The following is a 16,081-nucleotide window of genomic DNA, read 5'->3' as shown; positions in this document are numbered from 1 at the left end:
GTATTTTCTGCTCATGATGACAATCTATTCATTTTGATCATGTCATTCTTTTCGATATTTTTGATCTAGTAGCTTGCCCATTGTCGTTCCTTCTTTTCTTAGTCGTCCTTACTACCTCCATTCGTGTAGTACTTGAGTGTTATTTTGATATTCTCAAATTGCCCGTCTTGCAATATTGTTCGATGCATTTCCTTTTTATATTTGCAGGTTTAATCTATTACTGGGACGATTTTAAGTTTCGCATTTTATGTGATTATTATTATCATTATTTTGTCACACATTGCATATTCTAGTAGGAAGAGGATAACCATCAGTGGAATTTCATTTATCTACTTTTTCATTATATAGTTTTTATGGCAGCTTATGATTCTAGAGATTCTTTCTTAGTAAGAAACTATGACGTGATTTAGCTGGACAGAAAGCGTTTCAAATAAACAGGTACTCGAAAAGAAAAAGCAAGCTGAAAAATAAAGAAGTGAATGAATAAGATCGGAAAGAAAAACAATGAAATTTTTAGGACACACGCTAAGAGAAGAAAGGGCGACATTGGGAAATCACGGAAAACTACACCTATGAAAAGAGATGTACAAGATAGAAATATCTGGAAAATCACAGCTGCCAACCTCCGGATCGAAAACAGCAACTGAATGAACAATATTTATGATCAATATTTCGATTCCACGCAGTCGATAGTCTCACCACAGACTTATCCTTGTAAAAGATGTATACTATAGGTTTCCTGGATGAGATTAATATAAACATTAACTGATCCTAATAACAGGAATTAATTAGCGAACAAAACTGAATCCTCTACATGATTAATTAAATACATAAATCCCTTATAACATGAAGACTGAGCAATAAAATCCTTATAGACATCTAACATTATTATATGACCAATTATATGGGAAAAAAAATTAAGCAGGTAAGCGGTTTTAGATGGAATTTAATTTTTTTTCCTTTAAGTAAGTGGAAGAGTGTCAGTATTTATTAGAACCGCCAAGTCTTTTATCAAAAAAACGTATGCAATTTCCTATCAAAAATTCGATACCAACTAAACAGATATCATCCATCACAAGAAAGAGGTGGGAAGCTGGAGCAGTCACCTGACGGAGAGCTGACCGTATTTGCCATATCCTGTGCAGTATTCTATGTCTGTTACAGAATTTATAGTTTGCATTAATAAAAGCAGCAACTCTAAGTAAGGATAAGTACGATGTTCCACGTGGCCTGTCTGAGGAAGAGAAAGCGCCGATTATTCACTCTCGAGGCCGCGCTCTCTGTTAAAGATATCTGACGGCTGTTATTCTCTGGAATACGGTACCGGTACGATCATCTTTCGGAGAAGATATATATATGGCGTTATTAGATGCGAGAGAAAGTCACTGTGTCAGCATTCGGAACCACGGCTTAACCTAGAATATCACTTCTTCAATGTCTCGCAACAATAAGAAAGAAAGGAAAATATATATATAGTTGCTATTACGAGGAAAGAGCCGGACATGTATAACGATTGCATTTTTCATTGCAATCCATTATACATGTCAGACAAATGCAATCCATTTGTCTGACACTTCGAAGGGTATCTTGCGTTATTGAAAAATTAACAATCGGTTAAATTGCTGCCATCTTGTCGCAAATAGTTTTCTCACTGCGCGAATGTGATTTTGTTTTCAAATTTGAAAGATCTGCTTTTTTCCCCCCCTCACTTGGCAGTTCTCTGTTGGTAATGAATTTTGAAATTCATGTTTCATGAATAGTTCATGAAGTGTACGATTCACCAAATAAATGAATTACAGTCTTTATATTAAATACTGCAACTATTAGTCTTTTCGTCTGGATAATGGTGACCGAAAGCTGATTTTCGCCATCCTTATCTTTTCAAAAACAGCATCAAATTAAAAACCACCTGAAATTTTTGATATACTAATTAAAGGGCCAGTATGAGGAAAGCCTAGAGAGCCTGAATTTTTGCACATTTTAGAGTTATACGACGTAGAATTATTTCCTCTTTCTTTCTTATTCCCTTATCTTCAGCTCCTTTAATCCCTTACAAAATATCTACACACTGCTGAAATTTTTGAAAAGCTTGCTGGCGCTTGGTTCCTGAAATTTTTATAGCGCGTTTTTTTTTTTATTTATTTTTAAACAAGATATTCACTTTTTTGGATTGGCAGGGGAAGAAGACATGTTTCTCGCATTGTAATTTTCTCATTTTTCTGTGTTCCTGGGTATGATTTATTAACAGGCAGCCACAAGAATATTTCCACGAAAGGAACATTTTTAGAAACATTCAGCTGAAGGTGAGCTGACCATTTTCATACGGTGGATGAAAAATATTTTTATTTCAGAATTTGTGATTTGCACTTCTGCGTGGTACTCCCACCCCCCGATCGACTTGTGAAAAAATAATAATAATAATAATAATTAAGCGAAAATTTATTGATATAATTATTTGTCTCCAAGCTTTGCTCCTTGGAAATTTTGCTTTGCCCCCTCCCCATGGAAAATTTCTGCGGACGCCCATGCTTCTGCGATACAGCTAAAATATCTGGAGAGAGAGAAAGAGGAGGGGAATCAGGTACCAGACAATATGACGCAGTCTTAAAAGATTTCATATGATTCATCTGCTGTTTGGTTCAAAAGTTCAAAAATAAAGAAGTGACGTATAAAGTATACTGAAAACTTCTAGCTTTCACAAATTAGTGTTTTTTTTTTTTTTTTAAAGAACTCAAGGACAGTACATTATCATATTTAAATTTAAATGTTCTCCTGTTAGGCTTCTTGTCTTGCTGGATAAAAGACGTTTCCAGGAGCAAAAATCCTGTCATCCCCATCAGTGGTGTAGCTAGAGCTTTTGTCGCCCAGAGCGGTCCCTGAGTTTGTCGCCCCTCTCAATACACACCAAAAAGTCAAAACGACGTATAGGGAAATAATTAAAACACTATGTTTATTTTTGAAGTAAAACTTTAATTTTAACATTCAAAATGTTATTTTTCTTGCTATTTTGTTAGCAAAATCGTCGATGACATTGGCGAAGTCTATTTCATAGTAATGTAGGTAATTCTTAATCAATATTTGGAACTGACTTCTCGAGACTGTATTTTAGATTTTAGAATGAATTGCAAAAGTTCAAAAAGGTTCAAGTGCCGCCCGGGGCGAATCCCTCCCCCCCTCCCAGCTACGGCATCCCCATATAGGAACGAATAATTCACGTTCAACTGAAATGTCCTCGTGAAGACCCTCGTGTTCATACGGTAGATCGGAGCTATGTCTTTCCATCCGAAAAGGCAAATCGTTTCGACTCCGTTACAGACCTATTATTTAAAGCACGCACTGAAATAAAGCGTTGCGTTATACTTGAGGATATTCCTGATGCCTCTAAAGAAATCTTAAATCTCTCTCATCATACACAGATTTCATGATTGTTATGAACTTTCTGTTGATTTCAAACAATTCTGCAAAACGTTCAGATGATTCGTGTTCGTTCTCGCTTTCGAAACTACTTGCATGGGTTTGAAAATATGATTTTATCATTTCGGCTCACAAACAGAGGACGAGGTGTGTTAAGGATGTTTCTCTCTCTCATCGATGTGTCGCATTAACGTTTTTCTTTTTTTCTTCGGATACGTCAATTGATTATCCGAACTACAATTCTATCGAACGTTTAAACCTGTTAGAATACGCGCAACAGTCTGTCAGACAGCCATTCCCAGTTCAATTTAAGAACTAACCTTACCGCGTAAGTGCAAAAGTGGTCTGAAAGGTTCTCGGCCTCGAACATAATGGCAACACTATCGGCAAGATTTTTTTATTCTAAATTTGTAAATCTGTCATAAGCATGCATCCATGTGAAATTGCAAGTCATTCTACCAAGAAGTTTGTTTTAGACAGCTGTCGGAGGCCAAAGTGTTGATTGTATCCCTTGAAATGGATAAAATTGATTACCGTGTGGTTCTAAATGTCTTTGTAAAAAAATGTTTAAACCCTATAGAAACTCATTCGAAGTTCATAAAAGTTTATGGGCACTCTTCTTTGTTTTCGATAATTAAGAAATAGGCTGCCGAGTTTAAACGTGGCCGTACCAGCCTTGAAGATGATCCACGTGAAGGACGTCCAAACAGTGTAACACCAGAAATCATTGATCAAGTGCACGACATGGTATTGGATGACCCGTGAGTCAAAGTGCATGAAATTGCTGAGAGTACAGGCATTTCAAAAGAACGTGTAGGATATATTGTGCATGAAGAATTGCAAATGGAAAAGTTTTGCGCATGATGGATGCCGCGTTTGCTCGCAACAGATTAAAAAGGCACTCGCATGAAAAATCTCTGAACAGTTCTTGAAGCATTTTAACAAGAATAAAACTGATTTTGTGCGTCGATTATTACTATGGATGAGACTTAGATTCACGATTACACACCAGAATCCAAACAGCAGTCAAAACAGTGGACTGAAGCAGGTTGTTCAGCGCCAAAGAAAACAAAGTCGGTTCCATAAGCAGGAAAGGTCATGGCATTGGTGTTTTGGGATACTAAAGACATTTTGTATATTATTTATTTTGAAAAGGGTAAAACAATAACCGGGGAATATTATTCCGATCTTTTAAGCATACTAGACGAAAAAATTCGTGAGAAAAGACCCAGTTTGCAGAAGAAAAAAATCATCTTTCATCAGGACAATGCACCTGCTCACAAAAGTGTTTTGGCAATGGGAAAATTAAGGCATCTGCACTACGAATTGTTGGAACATCCAGCCTATTCCCCAGATTTGGCTCCCCCTGATTTCTGTTCTCTTCTCGAAACAAACTCTTCCTCGCTGGTCAGCGTTTTTCTTCGAATCAAGAGGTGATTGCAAGTGTGGAGGGGTATTTTGCAGATCTTGCTGAGAACCACTACCAGAACGGGATAAGCTGGAGCATCGCTGGAATACCTGTATTAGTCTTAAGGGAGAGTATGTTAAAAAATAAAAATCATTTTGAAATTATAAATTCGTTTCTTCATTGTTAGGCCGAGAACCTTTCAGACCATCCTCATATTTCCTATACATCCAAATATTCAACTCTTCTGAAACGTCTGTTCTTTGTTTATAACCGTGAATAAATGAATGAGACAGAAAGGGGGAATCTGAGTTAGTACAATCGATTTTTTTTCTTTCTTACACAGCTTAAATCCATCATTAAAAACGAACTATATTGTGCTACTTTCTATCTCATGTGTTTCCTGGATAACTCTAAAATTTACTTGCATTCTTTTATCGGCCTTTGTCTTTCCTTCTCTCTCTCACACCTTTCTGTATTGCATCACATCGTTTCGCTTACTTCGTGGGCTCGACACCATTCTCTGTTTGCGACCATTAAAATCCCCCCCACTCCAGTTCCTATTCCGAACATCGAACTGTCGTTGCAGCTGACATTCACTCGATAATTGAATTCTGAAAGGTTACTTCACTTATTAATTGGCAGCTCTGAGTCGTCCTTCCAATTTATCAGGACACTCCGAGGCCTGTGAAATGATTTATATGCCGCCACGAAATGATTCCATTTCCACCGAACACGCAGTTTCCAGTCAGTCGCTTCCATTCTCCAAAGTAAAGATGATCTTTCTCTTCCAGTTCAGAAGGCAAACTTGGTTTCGAACAACAGCGGCGCTTATTCGAGTAACCACAGTTCTGAATCAACGCAGGCTCGTTGCATTTATATGCAAACTGATTGACTCAATGCCATTGCAAAAGAGCTGGAAAAGACGGGGGTTATATTTTTATAGAGGTAAATAAAGATTATTGTAGAGTCTTCTCTTCCACCCCACTTCATCTTCCTTATTGAATTTATATCTTGCGATTTGTCGTCTGTAACCAATGTAATCAAACGGGAATTTCTTGACTGTTGCACAGTTGTTCCGAAATTCCCATAGTCGGTAGAATATCGAGTTCACGACCTTAGAATTTTAAATCAAAGAAGAAAGCTTGAAAGACAAAAAAGGATGCAGTTTGCAAACAAATGTCTAATACAATAAAATATATAATTAATAAAAGGATAAGAATTATAGGCAATAAAGACATGGATGATGCCTGCTTTTTAGGTAGAGCATTACCAACAAACTAAACCGAAAAACACAAATATATATATATAAAACTCTAGGGCCAAACTTTAAGGGGGTGATAGAACACACCTAAACAAGCACTTTTCGTCATACAATGCATGGTCCGAACTCAAGCGGGGAAGCTGGAGGGCGCTTTCCAGAGAACACTTATAAGCTCTGGTTTGTGCAGTCGTCGTTATTTCTACCGTGCAAAAAGTATGAATTTTTTCACAAATCAGAAGACTGACATGCATTTCATTTACGGAGCTGCGAACGGGAATGCGAGGGAAGCCCAAAAACTGTACCGAGAGCGTTTCCGACCAGACGCGTGCCTGATCGTAAAACCTTTCAGCGATTGCACCGGTATCTGTGCGAAATGGGCTCCTCTGTGAGCGGCAGGCAAGATACAGGGCGTGGAAAGAGTGTGAGGACGCCACGTGTTACAGAAGAAATTCTACGTTGGGTTGCAGATCGTCCCGAATGTAGCACGCGAGCAATTTCCCATGCCGTACGTGTGCCTCAATCGACGGTGTGGCCAGTTCTAAGAGACGAACGATTACACATCTACCACGCACAGAGGGTGCACGCCTTGACACCTGCAGATCACCCGCCTCGTGTGGATTTCGCACAGTGGTTCCTGCAGCAGACTGTGCAGTGCAGCCAGACTTTGATGCACATGTCTTATTTACTGACGAATGCACTTTACACGTGAGGGCATTTTTAATACCCACAATTATCATGTGTGGGCGAGCAGAAATTCGCACGTCACACGTCCACATTCGTACCAGTAGCGTTTTTCCATAAATATTTGGGCTGGAATCCTACATGACCATTTGATTGGCCCATACCCTCTGCCAGCACGACAGAATGGGAGAACGTACCTCGTATTTTTACAAGAGGTCTTGTCAGAATGACTGAACCCTGTTCCAGCAAGCATTCAAACACGTATGTGGTTCCAACACGACGGAGCACCACCCCATTTCAGCGTGGATGTGCGGAACGCCTTGGATGCAACATTTTCAGGACGATGGATTGGTTGGGGTGGTCCCATCGCTTGGTCGCCACGATCGCCCGAACTCTCATGTCTGGACATTTTCCTATGGGGCCATATGAAAAGCCTGATCTACGATAGCATCATCGATTCCAATGAGGACCTTATTGCCAAGATTCCTATTGCCGCTGTACGAGAAATGCCTGGTGTTTTCGCCAATGTACACAAATCACTACGTCGAAGGTGTGAATCCTGTATTAATGTTGGCGGTCGCTCTTTTGAGCAGTTTCTGTTCAATAAAATTCTTTATGTTCTGTGATTTTTGCAATTGTTTCAAATCTCCTCTGTCATTCTTGTTTCTTCATTTCCGGACACAGTAGTTGCTTACCCCTAGCACTTCATCGCTTGAGTTCAGACAATGCATTGTATGACGAAAAAACTTGTTTAGGTGTGTTCTATCACTCCTTAAAGTTTGGCCCAAGAGTTCTGAATCACCATGTATATATATTTATATTTTTCATTTTGTATAAATACACAAAAATCAATAAAAATATAAAAAATCCTCAACCCACAAAAAAAAAAAAAAAAAAAAAAAAAAAAAAAAAGACAGAGAGAGAGAATATTAGTGCATATTTGCATTCACTGGGTTCCATTAATATCACAAGAGAGCAATTAAATGATCAGCTCTCATGGGGATTGTGTGCATTATCTCTGTCATTTGTGCAGTGAAAATGTATCTTTGTAAAATAGTAATTATCAACATCTGGTAGATAATAACTATCACTCTGCTCTTCTTTCCCTCTGAATGACTTAATATTTAAGTTTAATGAACACAAAACCATTTTTTTAATAAAACAAATCTCGGAACAAGAGTTACATTTAATCGTGAAGCAAACGTTTACCAATCACTATCCAAAGTTTCTCCTTCATATCATAAACAAATTTTCTACTGAAGAATTCATTACAAACATTAAAAGAAGGTCGGTTAAGCAAGTATTTAAAAAGGGAGATAAACAATTACACAAGATATCGGCATATCTGTGTTTTAGCACTTCTCTTAAAAATACTTGATCTTGCGCTTAAAAAAAAAGACATTTTTTTTTTAAAAAATTAATGAATTTAATAAAATGAGCAGGGAATACTTGAAAAACTGAACACCGAACAAGTTTGCCTAAAATTTTCTGAACTCATTTATATGAGCATTAATAACGATATCAAACAGCATTTTTATTATGGGAGATGATTTGACCCTGTCGATTATGTCATGTTATTAAGAAAACGTGAAGTAGAAATTGGGGGTAGTGCAGCCTATGGAGTCAGTCATTTAGAAAATAGGCAAGAAACAGTTGAAATATAGTTCTTGAACCAATATCGTTTCTGGGAAAGCTATCCTATTTATTCATAAACAATCTCTATTCAATGGAACCGAAGGAGGAATTATGTTGGTGATTCACCTAACAAAATTCATTGAAAGAATTTATCAAACGACATATTACCGAAAGGCGAGTTCCTTGAAAAAACAATTCGTCGATCGGAAACTAATCGAAAAAAAAAATTACCGAACGACAATTAATCATCGAATGAACACGTCACCGAATAATACACATAACGGCCTTTCATCACAACTCTCTCCTCGGTGAACTGTTCTCTGAACGAAAATTATATTTCTTCCCAAGAGATAATGCTGCCATATTCATGGAACAAAGTTCTCGTATGAACGAAGTTGGAAAGTTTGTAATGAAGTTTAAGGCATGAGGAGTCTGTTAAGTAATAAACGCAATTTATATTAGATTAACTGTGATCTCTTAAAGGTTACCTACATTTTGTTTTCAAGTCTCATTGTATTTGTGTGGACACAACGGGTTCGGTGGTCTCGCACCGGGAGATGGCGATCATATACCACCTAAAAACATTTCGTTGGTTAGAGAGCGGATACGCTAACCACTTATTATTTATTAGATACCATCGTTCATAGAGTAAGTTAGAAGCTGAAGTAGGGTCTCCTCAAGTTTGGAGTACATTGTAATAACAAATGACTCTTGGAGGGATCATATCGATCCCTTAGATTCAAATTGTAACATAGTAGAGCATATCCCTGATGTAACTCAAATTTATGGTTATAAAGTTATGTGTATATAAACGCCTACAGTGCTCAACATTAATGATTTTGTATAAAAATGGCGAATTAAAAAAGTATCATTTCCTGCTCTTCAGCAGATCTTATTTTGCAGAAGTATATCAATGTCAAAATAAGTAGGAATTTTTCGAAACCCATATATAACGAATGTCACCTATTTGTTGGCAAAGTACCGATACTTTATATATATTATTATTACACCGGAAATTCCATGGAGTTCGTACGGTTATCGACTGATGAACTTAAACCTTATGCGAAGCACTAACCAACCTTTACACAATATCTCAGGCAATCTATTCCACTCATTCAACACTCTACGCAAAAAATCCAATCGTCACCCCCCTTGCTAACCACACTCCCGCTCAGTTTCTATGGATGACCTCTAGTTCTCTTCCCAACACTGAAAAAAATCCTCTGTATCAATCCAGTAAATTTTTTTAAGTAATTTGTATATATCTCTCTCACACTCCACCCCTTCCGCTAATTAAACAATTTCTCTAACTTAAACGTTCCCCTCTATTCCTCAATAGAAGCATTCCATAGACGTACTTCACATCTGGATTCTCTCCACCTCTTCCTCATCCCCCAAAAAACCTAGGTTATGATCACTGTGCACAATGGTGCCTTATGACAACGTATGACGGCCTGCTATTCAAGGAATTTTAAGCGTATGGCTCATAGAATTACGAGTAACCAGGGATTCCTATTCAAATAAGCAACTACGAAGCTAATGACAGAAGATCCTTTAACATTGTAATTTTACAATTTTTAACATTGTAAAAAAGTTTTTTTTCCACTGAAGTCCGTTAAAGTACTATAAACTCGAGTAAATTTTGACGGGATGAGTATAACTCAATAAAGACTCTCTGGTCTTTTAAACATGCTGTAGTCGTAGGAGTAATAAGCGATATCAAGAGTTGCGAAGTTAAAGCAGATCGGATAATTTGTTGCTCTTAATGTTCCATGACGGAATCTCCATCTATCCCCATTCTTTTAACGAGTGTTGTTTCCATACGGCATTACCTATATAGATTGCTGCTTTATTCCAGTTTCCGTTGAAGTATCCGATACAGCGAGCACTTCCCATTTCTTTCCACAGGATATTTGCAAGCCCGATCCATTCTTTATCGTTCAGACTTTTATCTGATGCTCATCTGCTGTTGGAGAAGTTTTATGAAAGTTTGTTGTTAGCCAGAGTGTAACGTGAATAAAAATATGTGAGCAGAAGGGATGCGGATATCTGTCTGACATTACTTTCAACCTAACCCTTCCTGCTGCTGCTTCCTCCACTCCACTGTCAGTAAAATCAATATTCAAACGTTTCTTTCCGAAAGTTTTGCTTATAAAGCGCTCGTTTCTGACAAATGTCTCGCTATCACCAATTCTCTATTTCCGTGGATGGGAAGTCCGAAAATTTAAAGCTGGTTGACAGGATGTGTTTTTCATCGCCACACGTATTTCCTTTCCAAATATGGAATATATTGATTCTCAGATGCTGTTAGCCCTTCAGAAAATTTCAACTTCAGAAAATTTCCATTAGTCTAATGTTTCTGCTTATAGAACGCATAATGCAGCCATTACAAATAAGAAATATTTCGAATAAATACGGTTCACGACATTGCGATCATGTTTTTCCATCAGGAAAAATTCCCGCATGATCCATATACCAAGAAGTAGCAAAAAGTAACCTAAACTTAATTTCCTTTATTTTAACAATATCAATTTCTACGAGTGAAAGAATAAATGTTTTGAATATTACAATACCACAATAATTAAAGAAAAGCCCATTCATTACCCAATATAGTTTATGAAAGATTTTACTGTTCCAAAATCTTTTTTAACCAATTATTTAACATAGAAATATTTAATGATATTGTACAGCGTTAAGTGTTTGTTCGTCTGTCTGTATACCAATTAAAAATCAATTGATTTTGTACAACCCCCTCATTCGGCTATGAAGGGAGAATAGAAGTCAACGTTTTGTTTTCTGGATTCATATCACGAAAATATTTTTCCAGAGAAGGAAGAAATTTATTTTTGTCTTTATGGATTTGTCTCATGGTATCAGCATTTTGAGTCGAAATGTGACTTAAGTGATCTTTTTATCAGTGACCAAGAAAAGTCCTTTTAAGGAAATTATCGTTAATAATAAAAAACTGATTCCACTGAAATTGGGCTGTTTTGAATTACTGCCTAAGTAACTAACGCTATGAGACCTGTTTCTCTAAGATGCTTATATTTTCTAGCAATTATGCACGTTTTGAGGAATGATAAACCGAAATTTCGAGGATCAAAAATCCTACTGTATCCGTATGAGACAGACTACGCCACAGCCTCACGCGACAGTCCTTCCTATTATATTCAAATAGTGTAACAGCAATGCTGTTAAGGAGTTCAAATTAACTGCGATGGAATTGCATTTTGGACAAAGCTGGGTCTCTGTCAGTAAACAATAAATAACTATTTTATTAAATTACTTTCTTTTTAAACTGAGTCTCTTTTTATTTTTTTAAAAAAAGTAATATCCTTCCTGTATCGTTTTAATCTGATTCTCTTTCTAATCCTGTGTGGGCTCTTAGCACTCCTTTCTAAGTGATTCATCCTTTACTGACAGACACACTCGAAAATTTAAGAACGTTTTAATAATTTTCAATAAAAAGATTTCATTTCTAGTCCTGCTTCTCACGGAACTAGGAAATAAAGAAAGTAAAACAGAAGAAAATGTCATCCTAATGAAAACAATACATGATTTTTTAAGCGGATTTTAATTAGTTTTTCACCAATGTAAGGACAACTGTGAGTGACATTTTTCAACTTTATTGCAGACGTCAACATTCTGTGCTGTTGTTGCTCTCTGATGGCTTAATTTAATACCAAGAACGACATTTCAATGAAATTTGTATTAAATCTGATACATCAACACGAATATTAGAGATATCGGTTATCACCGGGTGTCACGAGGAGCTTTGTGTCAAAACACGCGAAACGTTTATACTTAGTGCAATAGTATATTGTTGCTTATTCCAGTGTGCAGTACATGCGATAAAGCTCATCTTCCTTATTACGGTGGGGATCCAATACACAATAAAGCAATTCGCATCTTAATAACAGTATCACGCTCCGTACAGTACATCATATCCTTGGGGTAAAAGGGATATCCTTCAAGTGTGCAATTTTGTTTTGGAGAAGGAGAAAAATATTTGCGGTACAAATAACTGTTTATGCCTGCTCCATCTTGTTATTGCAACCGACGATAAATTTTCTCTTTTGAATTATAAACCTGTCCTTGAAGTGCAACGCGCGTTTAGAGGAGACGTGTGTAAACATATTATGTATTCAAAGATATTGTGGAGTGCTTTCAAAGTTTTCTTCAAGTATGAATATTTGTAATATTTTGAAGCATGGCTGTGGACACACAAAGCAGGAAGACGCCTCGGGAGGATTCTTTTTCTTCTTTTTACTCCTTTTAAAGATGTCAGTCTAGCGACAGGAGAAGGTTAAACATAAATACGGTGACAAGAAAACATTCCCGTTCTTATGAGAACAGAACACAAAGTAATTTTAAAAAAGGAATTTTGTTGAGAACGGGGTATTTTAGGATATAAATCCACCTTTGTTCAAAAATAATCAGTCTTATATTAATAATGTATAAAACTAATGAATTTACATGAGTTTCGCTTATGTAATCCTTTCCCGATTAAAGTGGACACCCTTTACAGGATTCCTCGCCAATGAATATCATTTCAGCAATTACAATACAGAACTAATATATTTCTGCATTGCATTGTATTGTATTGTATTTCAGAAATAATAAAATTAAGTAAAGTAAATAATAAATGTACAATTATGCAATATACATTTGTATATTCATTGTAGGAACATGCAACTGTTGATTAAAAGTGCCTATAATTTAATAATACGCATTGTAACACTGCTCTTCTCTGTTTCCCATTCCTTGATGTTTCAGTAACATAATAACAATCACTTATTTTAACAATCAATGATGTTATGTTTGTTATAAAATGTTCTACAGCAATACGAAGTTAATCAAAAGGAGGCAGCATATGTCGCCAAATATTCTGTGATATTTACTGTTTTTAATACGTGAGCAGCCTACAGAAAGGAACACGCGACTAACAAGATAAGCAAGGTGAAGTGTTAGTACTAAGTGTTATCGTTGTACGTGAGTATCAATGAATAGCCCTTCTGGATATGCATATCATAGAAAGTGCTCTTTGCATTCGAAAATTCAGCATTACATTTTATTCTTCTTGTTTGCAATACTAAGTTAATTTCGCTATTAAATAGCAATCAATGGAATCAGCTCAAAATGCAAAGAGCGAGTATCTGCCAATAACCAAAATACAGAGGAGCAAGCAACAGAAATCATCAAAACATCTTTATATCTTTTCTTTCGGAAAATATGCAAACCCTTCAATAGAAGGGTTTGCATATAGATAGTACACGTACATAGATAGTACAAGAGATAGTACACATTCTTCATATAGTTCCAAAATTAAAATCCTAGCGGCTTTACACATCTGCTTTCTTGGAAAGAGATGAGCAGTAAAAGCTTGACTGTGGAAGAGTTCAGACCTAATTGTAACACAAACTTGCATGCGACTATTCGTTAAATGCAAATGGCAGATTAAAAGCTAAAAGCCTTTTTATGTCAAGGATGGTTAAAACGAAGATACGTAAGTTTCGGAAACATCAGAGAAATTGTAATTTTGCAGTAAAGTATTTCTGTATAGATCTACTAATACTTGAATACTTGAAAATATTTATGCCTTTCGCTTATTTTTTTAGTGGACCCTTCGTGATATGTACGGCATATCACGAAGCAAACTTGCTTGCAAATAGTAAGTTCAACAAAACCATGTTAAAGATGGTTAACTCGTATATTAAAAGTAAACCATGTAAGATGGTTTACTTTTAATATACGAGTTTCCTTGTATATTAAAACTGCATTTCCTTAAAAAATAGACCCCTAAGTAAAACCTGGTTTTCATATATGAATCATGAAATAATTCCATTTCTTAATTTTTCTAACAGTTTCCGCAGATATATTTTCAATATTTCTATGAATATGCACTGGTTTGGAAATACGCCACTTGGTCAGTTAATCAAAATTAGCAATTAAACGCGAGCTGCATTCATACATTGTCTCGTTAAGTGATGCTGCTGCTACGTGATGTGTATGTTCTATTATTCTGTTCAAATATTACTTTAAGAAAATGGCTGAAATAAATGCGAGACATACAGTATGTCTTTGTTTTTATAATCGATGTTGTAAAACTCTTAAACTTTATTCGTATTATATACTTCCTGTTTTAAATTTTGAAAGGTTTAAAATGCCAGGTATCACACATTTCTTTCTATTTGCAGACGCCATCTGAACATGATTCGCTGTCGGCCAACGATGACAGAGTTAGATGAGAGCAATTATAAGCTGAGAAATTCAGCCTATAATTTCTATAATTATATAAATTATAATTTTTATATTAATTGTAGAAATTATTATAACAGAAATTACCTTTTCTCATCTTTTAATGTCCTGTTTTCATTTAGTTTTTGAACGTATCCTAGTGATCATAATTTTTACTTGGTAAATTCCCAAATTTTGACTTTGAATTTTACTTCCGTTGCAAGCAAAATTAGAATCAGATGCAATTATTGTTACCAATTGCACTAATTTTAGATGAATGTGCAGTTTTGAAATTCTGAGCATTTATTTTATTTATTATTTTTTTTCTTCATTTTTTCTCGTAGGGTTCAATGTAGTTTCTGTAAATATTTGCTAAATGAAGCTGACCACATTATCGGAAAATAGTCAACAAATTTTGGAAGCATACCTACAGACATATTAAGAGGTTTTTTTTTTTGTGTGTGTGTGTGTGTGTGTGTGTGTGTGTGTGTGTGTGTGTGTGTGTAACCATGTGACCGACCAATAGAGAATCGAAAAATTATTTATTGAAACTGTAGTCGTGGGTGGAAAAAGAAAACATTACTCGCTCAGCAGAGACAAAAGTAATTTGTGGAAATTGAACCTCCTTTTTCATATATACAAATCGGTGGTGGTCTTAAATGATTTTTTTTTTTTTTTTTTAGCTTTACGCGTTTTTAAAGATATCTTTCAACACGCCATCGTACTACTGTTACAAATCTTATTCATATGTTAATTTTATATAATCTGCACCATTTAACTTTCACTTTTAATCAGCGGCTGTGAGACGTTCTTATGACTATAACTGCAATAATGTGAATAGTAAATTAAATAACTTCTAGTTATTTAAAAAAATATTCCTAGTTTCGCCCTAATTACGTAGGGCTTCAGATGTGAAGACGACATATCACGAAGCAAACTTACAAACAGTAAGTCCAACAAAATACCATAGTTGGTTACACCAAATACAAAATGAGTTACGTTGTAATTTCTATGATATTCTGTCTAGTCTCCGCATCTCCTTGATGCGCTATGCTATAGATTTCTCCGTCTGTCTTAAGTGTAGGGTCTTGCAATTTATACCACACGCAGGAAACTTGTGGTTATTTCAAAGCGCTGTGTTTATCTTTAACAGGCTGAAGTAGCGCTACTTTGTTAAACATTACATTAAACAGTACAAAACAGCGTTTTGTACTATTTAATGATTTTGGTTAGTTCATTGATAGATTCAATATTGAAAATATTGGAAATAGAAATAAAATGTTTGATTTCCTCATGAGTGAGGATGCATTTGTCTCATTGGCTGGCAAAGAGTCTACAAGTAGTGCGTTTATTATAGCCATTTTGTAGGAAGGCTAGTTAGAGCCCAATTGTTCTGACTAGTTTTTCCTCCTCATCAATAAGAATGGTAATTTTCGTTCCTAGTG

The sequence above is a fragment of the Typopeltis vanoorti genome, chromosome 7 (genome assembly GCF_054136105.1).
Source record: "Typopeltis vanoorti isolate ZY-2024b chromosome 7, IOZ_Tvanoo_1.0, whole genome shotgun sequence".
NCBI classification, from domain to species: Eukaryota; Metazoa; Arthropoda; class Arachnida; order Uropygi; family Thelyphonidae; genus Typopeltis; species Typopeltis vanoorti.
The sequence above is the reverse complement of the archived record's forward strand: the minus strand, read 5'-3'. Positions refer to the sequence as shown.